This window comes from Marmota marmota, unplaced genomic scaffold (assembly GCF_001458135.2).
Source record: "Marmota marmota marmota unplaced genomic scaffold, marMar, whole genome shotgun sequence".
Classification (NCBI taxonomy): domain Eukaryota; kingdom Metazoa; phylum Chordata; class Mammalia; order Rodentia; family Sciuridae; genus Marmota; species Marmota marmota.
Window position 1 is genome coordinate 2,678,279 of NW_025999853.1, and position 5,236 is coordinate 2,683,514.

General features: G+C 55.5%; 1 protein-coding gene and 1 pseudogene across 3 annotated transcripts in view; both read right to left on the bottom strand.

Annotated features, from left to right (window-relative positions):
• Positions 1-455, bottom strand: part of Hmgxb4 (HMG-box containing 4) — a 32,645-nt gene extending 32,190 nt beyond the window's left edge. For 2 of the 3 annotated variants that reach the window (XM_015482788.2, XM_015482787.2), the window contains exon 1: positions 335-426. The gene's annotated coding sequence lies outside the window, so the exon portion shown is untranslated. Of the gene's footprint in view, positions 1-334 lie in introns of all 3 variants that reach the window. The other variant, XM_015482784.2, reaches the window with a different exon arrangement.
• A 389-nt stretch (positions 456-844) lies between these two features.
• On the bottom strand, positions 845-4,500 carry LOC107139669 (annotated as a pseudogene).
• Between the last annotated feature and the right edge of the window lie 736 nt (positions 4,501-5,236).

The following is a 5,236-nucleotide window of genomic DNA, read 5'->3' on the forward strand; positions in this document are numbered from 1 at the left end:
GAGGGCGGAGCCGCAGGCAGGGGGAGGGGCGGCCGCGGCCCGCAGGCCCCTGGGGCGGCCGCACGCCCCCTCCCGGCCCCGCAGCTTTCCCGCCTTCCTCGTTTGAACAGCTCGCGGCCGCCTTCCTCCTTCGGCCCGCTCCAGCCCCTTCCCGGGGGCGGCTGCGGCCGCTACTCCAGTCCCCGGCTCGGCGCCAGGGCTAGGCCGCGGCGGGCCTGGGGCGCCCCCGCGGCGGTGTCGCGGGCCCAGGGCGGCGGGTGGCGCCGGACCGGGACCGATGCCACCTCGGGGTGGGGGTCCAGCCCGGCCTCGTGGGGGCTCCGCTCGCCGCTACCTTCACTCGGCTCCCCCGGATCCCGCCTCAGCGCCGCCGACCGCCGCCATCTTGGAGAAGGAGAGAAGAGCGCGAGCAGCCAGGGAGCCTCAGTCGAGCTCAGAGCGCAGACTCCGACTCGAGAGGGGGGGAAAGAGCGCCGAGTGCATGGAATGAATCTGCGCTTGCAGAGTTCAAGTGTTTGTTTATTGAGAACTTGCTCTGTGCCAGATTTGGACTAGAAGCTTTCTGAACAGTATATTGTTAAAAACTCACTGCATCCCCGTGAGGTCGGTTTTGTTGCATTTTGCAGAAGAGAAGTAGATTCAGAGAGGTTAAGTGACTTGCCCCATGATGCAATTTGGAATGGGAGTCAGGATACAACTTCAAGTCTTCTGACTCTTAATGCAATGCTTTTCGCAAGACTATAGTATTTCTTTCAAGATATTTTTATTCAATAATCCCCCTACTTGCAAAACCCAGAGCCATGCAGATTAACAGCAGTGCCACTTACTTGTAATTTAACATCTATATTTGGATATTAGGCTGGGGAGGTGAGGTGGAAGAACATATCTTCGAAATGACACACTGTAAAATAATTTGCATGCGTATTCATCTACATTTCTCTGCCATAAATTATTTTCACTTAAAAGTTTAGAAATGGTCTTCAGAGAGATGAGATGTCATGAGAGAACTTGAATTTTTTTTTGAAAACCGCAAATAAAAAGTTTAATTTCAGAAACTGAATCCATCATTTATAAATACACTAAAGCACAGTCCACTTGAATTGAGAGCGAGCTTAGGTACAGTATTCAACAGAAGGGCAGCTTCCTAGGGGGCCATGGCAGAGGAGTGGGTCACCTCACCCACAGCACCCAATGGTCTGAAGTAGAACAGGAACCTTTTTCAGATGTTAAAGCAAACACTTTGAAGACATATTGTTAAAAGTATATGACAAGGGCTGGGGATGTGGCTCAAGCAGTAGCGCGCTCGCCTGGCATGCGTGCGGCCCGGGTTCGATCCTCAGCACCACATACAAAACAAAGATGTTGTATCCGCCAATAACTAAAAAACAAATATTAAAAAAAAAAAAGTATATGACAACTTATAATTTCACTCTGATGTCCTGGGATTCTAAAATATCCCAGTGATGGCTGAATCTTCCCTATTATAAAAAAAGAAAAATCTAAACGCCTAAGGCTAGCCTCATCGCTGTAGCCTGCCAGACGACCCTGTTGGTCACCACCGCCTCCAGGGCCTGGCTGTGGTCCCAGCACCTGGGTCAGCGCACAGAGAGCTCCACTGCTCAGGACGCTCCGTCAACGGGCCCCCTGTTGCACTGCCACACTCTGCACTGGCTGAATCCCCAGCATGGACACACATGGGACTCCGATCTCAAGGAGTCAGGACAGTCGGGGACCTCTGAGTGAATGAACGGACCGTGCAACCCTGAATGCAAAGACCTGAAACGGAACGTGTCCGTGACCACATCACTGCAACTGCACACTCCGTGAATCACCCAAGCACAGTTTTGTTTTCAAACTCTTTGTCTCTGTGGTAAACAGTTAGCTTCCAGAATATTCTTTCCACTCCTCGCCACATTTTAGAACCTGCAGTTAAAACTGCTCAGTCAGGATGGCTTAAGCTCCACCTCCTATTTACAGGTTTCATTTCACAGCCACAAAAGCTGTTTTGTTGCAATTAAAGCAATATTTAACTAAAATACAGTACCCGATTCATGGTTTTTACACAATTGAATAAAAAGCCTACAGGATAAAACTGTTTACATCTTGTCTCCATTCTAGGAAAACACATTTCTGACCCCTAACTTTTAAAAAACGTTACAGTCATGAATTAAAACCTGATCACCCCACTTCACAACCGACGAGACAGGCTGCTTCCAGTGGACTCCCAACATACTGTGACCTGGCCCAACAGGAGTAAGGCACGTGTGACCCAGTGGGCAGTGAGGGTCAGGTACTCACGGCTCTGGGTGCCTGTCCAGATTCCCTATGTGAAGTGGACCACGCCACTCTCGGCCTCCCTCAGCTGGGACAGGACCATCTGCTTCACGCTGTCGTACATGCCCGGGATGGCCCTGCTGCAGCAGTAGGAGGGCGGGGGCCGGAGTACTGGGGCCTCAGGTACCCCAGCAGCCTGTTGAAGCCAGCGCTGTCCACGAGGGAGTAGGGCTGGAGGTCCAGTGCGATCATCTCTGCTCTCAGGCTGGTGATTTTTTTGGCAACCGGGTGAGAGTCATAGAACTTCTCACTGAGGTCATCGAAGGAGGACGTGCCTGACAACTCTGTGCTCAGTGGTCCCCGGACGTCTGCAGAGTGGGACAGGGTGGACTCCGGGTGGACATCGGCCTTGAGTGCGTGGCCGTGGAACCTCTGCAGGTGCCTCAGGAGGCAGCTGGTACCCAGGTTGGTGGGCTTCTTGCCCCTTGCTGATGGTCCGGCCACAGTGCAGACACACCACCTTGGTGGAGTCCGCAGAGCAGACGGAGAAGTGGTTCCACAGCTTGGAGGTCTTCTTGCTGCTGACAGGAAACACAGCCTGGTGGTTCCTCCTGACCATGGCTGGCAGGCCAGGCGTCTTGGAGGAGCAGCTTTCTGCAGAAGCCAAAGTGGCATATGGAGAGTTCGCCAGACTGGCACCCAGAAAGCCCTTCTGGGTCCTGACCACCTCAGGGTGGCGTCTGTACAGATGCCACATCAAACAGCTGGTGCCCACATCCCCCTTCTTCCTCCGACTGATGACGCAGCCACAGTAGCGACACATGGCCTTCAGACTGTCCGTGGGGGCCAGGGAGAAGTGGTGCCAGGCCTGCGACTTCAGCCTCTTCATGACCTTCTTGTTTTGCTGGAAGACAGCACCAGGCTCGCACCTCCTGGGCCCCATGCGCTGGCCTGCTGCTTCTCAGGAGAGGCGCCCATAGAAGCCTCGCCCACGTCCTCCAAGGACTACAGCCCGGACACGTCCCAGCCTAGTGGGTCCCCAGGCAAGTCCTCAGCCAGTCTGTCTGGGGACAAGGAGGCCCAGGGGCACTCTTGGACCAGCTTTCCTGGAGAGGACCACATAAAGTCCGGAGGCAGCAGGGTGGCGGTGTGGGGTACACGGGCGGGGTGGCCCGAGCCGCCCCCGTTTTCCTGGAGGACGGTGGAGCGGTATGCTCTCTGCATGTGCCGGATGAGGCAGCTGGTGCCCAGGTCCTTCCCGTTCTTGCCCCTGCTGAACTCGTTCATGCAGTGCACGCAGACGGCCCTGTCCGGCCGGGACAGGTAGAAATGCTTCCAGGCGGCCGACCTCCTCCTGGACCCCGACGTGCTCCTGGGAAGGCGAAGGCATCTCTCCGCCACGCCCTCTGCAGTCTCGGGTAGTGGAATGGGGCAAGGTGGGGAGCTGACCCCGCCAGGGCCTCCTCTCTGCTGTACTTCTCAGTGACCGGCACATCAGAGACCTCAGAAGAGACCATGGACCCGGGCTCCTCCTGCATGCGGTCAGGGGACGGGATCGTAGCTGCCATCTTGTGGGCAAGTCTGAAGGGCGAGAGTGCGGAGCCCAGGTCCCCGACGTCCGTGGGCTGCGGAGGAAGCAGGAGCGAGGGCCAGGGCAGGGAGGAGCTGGCCACACACTCCCGTTCTCCTGCGCGAGCTGGTGGGGTGCGCCCGCCGCAGGTGCCTCAAGAGGCAGCTGGTGCTCAGGTCCTTCTCCATCTTGCCCCTGCTGAACTCCTTCATGCAGTACCGACATATTGCCTTGGTGAGGTCCCGGGGGGAGATGAAGAAATGCTTCCACGCTGGCGACTTCTTCCTGGAGCTGATGTGGCGGCGGGAGAGCAGGCTCTGGACCACGGCCTCCAAGGCCACGCTGCACTGCGGGCTGCGGGACTGCCAGAGCAGGGAAGCAGCTGCCCGCCCCCTGCCCGCCCTCCGCCTGCTCCTCCCCACTGTCCGTGTGCCTCCTGCCCTCCTGCTCACCCTGAAAGTCCACTCCTTCCAAACAGCGGCTGGGAACTGGATCACCTTCTTCCTCCTCTATTTTAAAACTTATTTTATCAGAAACACAATCACTGTCCCCTCTGGGATGAGAGTCCTGGTTGTCCTCCATGGCCGACCATAACTACCCCAGCTCCTTCCTCATGCTAATGTCAACGGAGCTGGTCTGAGTGCCCCTGTGCGCTGGCCCAGCATCACCCGTCACCTTGTCATAGCTGTCACCCGGTCACAGCCATTCGGACTCTGGGCTGCTCCTGTGAGTGCTTCGCGCTGGGCTCTGCTGCTGGGCACTGCCGCTGCGTGTCTGGCCATGGGGATGCTCGTCTGCACAGGGGAGACTGGCTGCAGGTCTTTTAGACAGGGTCCCCACCACCTCGACAGCACACACAGCCCTCCTGCATGTCTGTATTCATGCTTCCAGAGGTCCACTTCCCATTTCTCACTCTGCAAACTCTAGGCCTGCCAAGGATCTCCGGCGCTGGGGACGGGGAACGGTGTGGCAGGCACGCCCATTCATTAGGGACTTTTGAATTTTCTTATTTACTGTGAAGAACATGGACCAATGGTTAAGCATTATAGTGTACAGAACTTGTTTTAATATGAAGACTTTATTTTCCTAGCACTAACGTAATGGACTACCTTGTGAGCTCTCCATCACAGGAAGAGTCCAAGCAGAAGCTTGGTGTCCAGGTTACTATAGAGCAGGGTTAGAGATACAGATTTGCTTTTAGAGATGAGAGAACCCCATGAAACTATGCAAAATCACTTGTATGTTTTTCTGGGATTTAGGCCCTATCAGATATTAAGAAATCCTGCCCTAAAAGGCTTTCCATTCCAGAACTAGATGAGTATTTGGAGAGGATGTAGTTGCTAGACCAAGAGGAGCAAGGTGGCTGGTCTCAGGCCTCACTGGTAGTGAGTG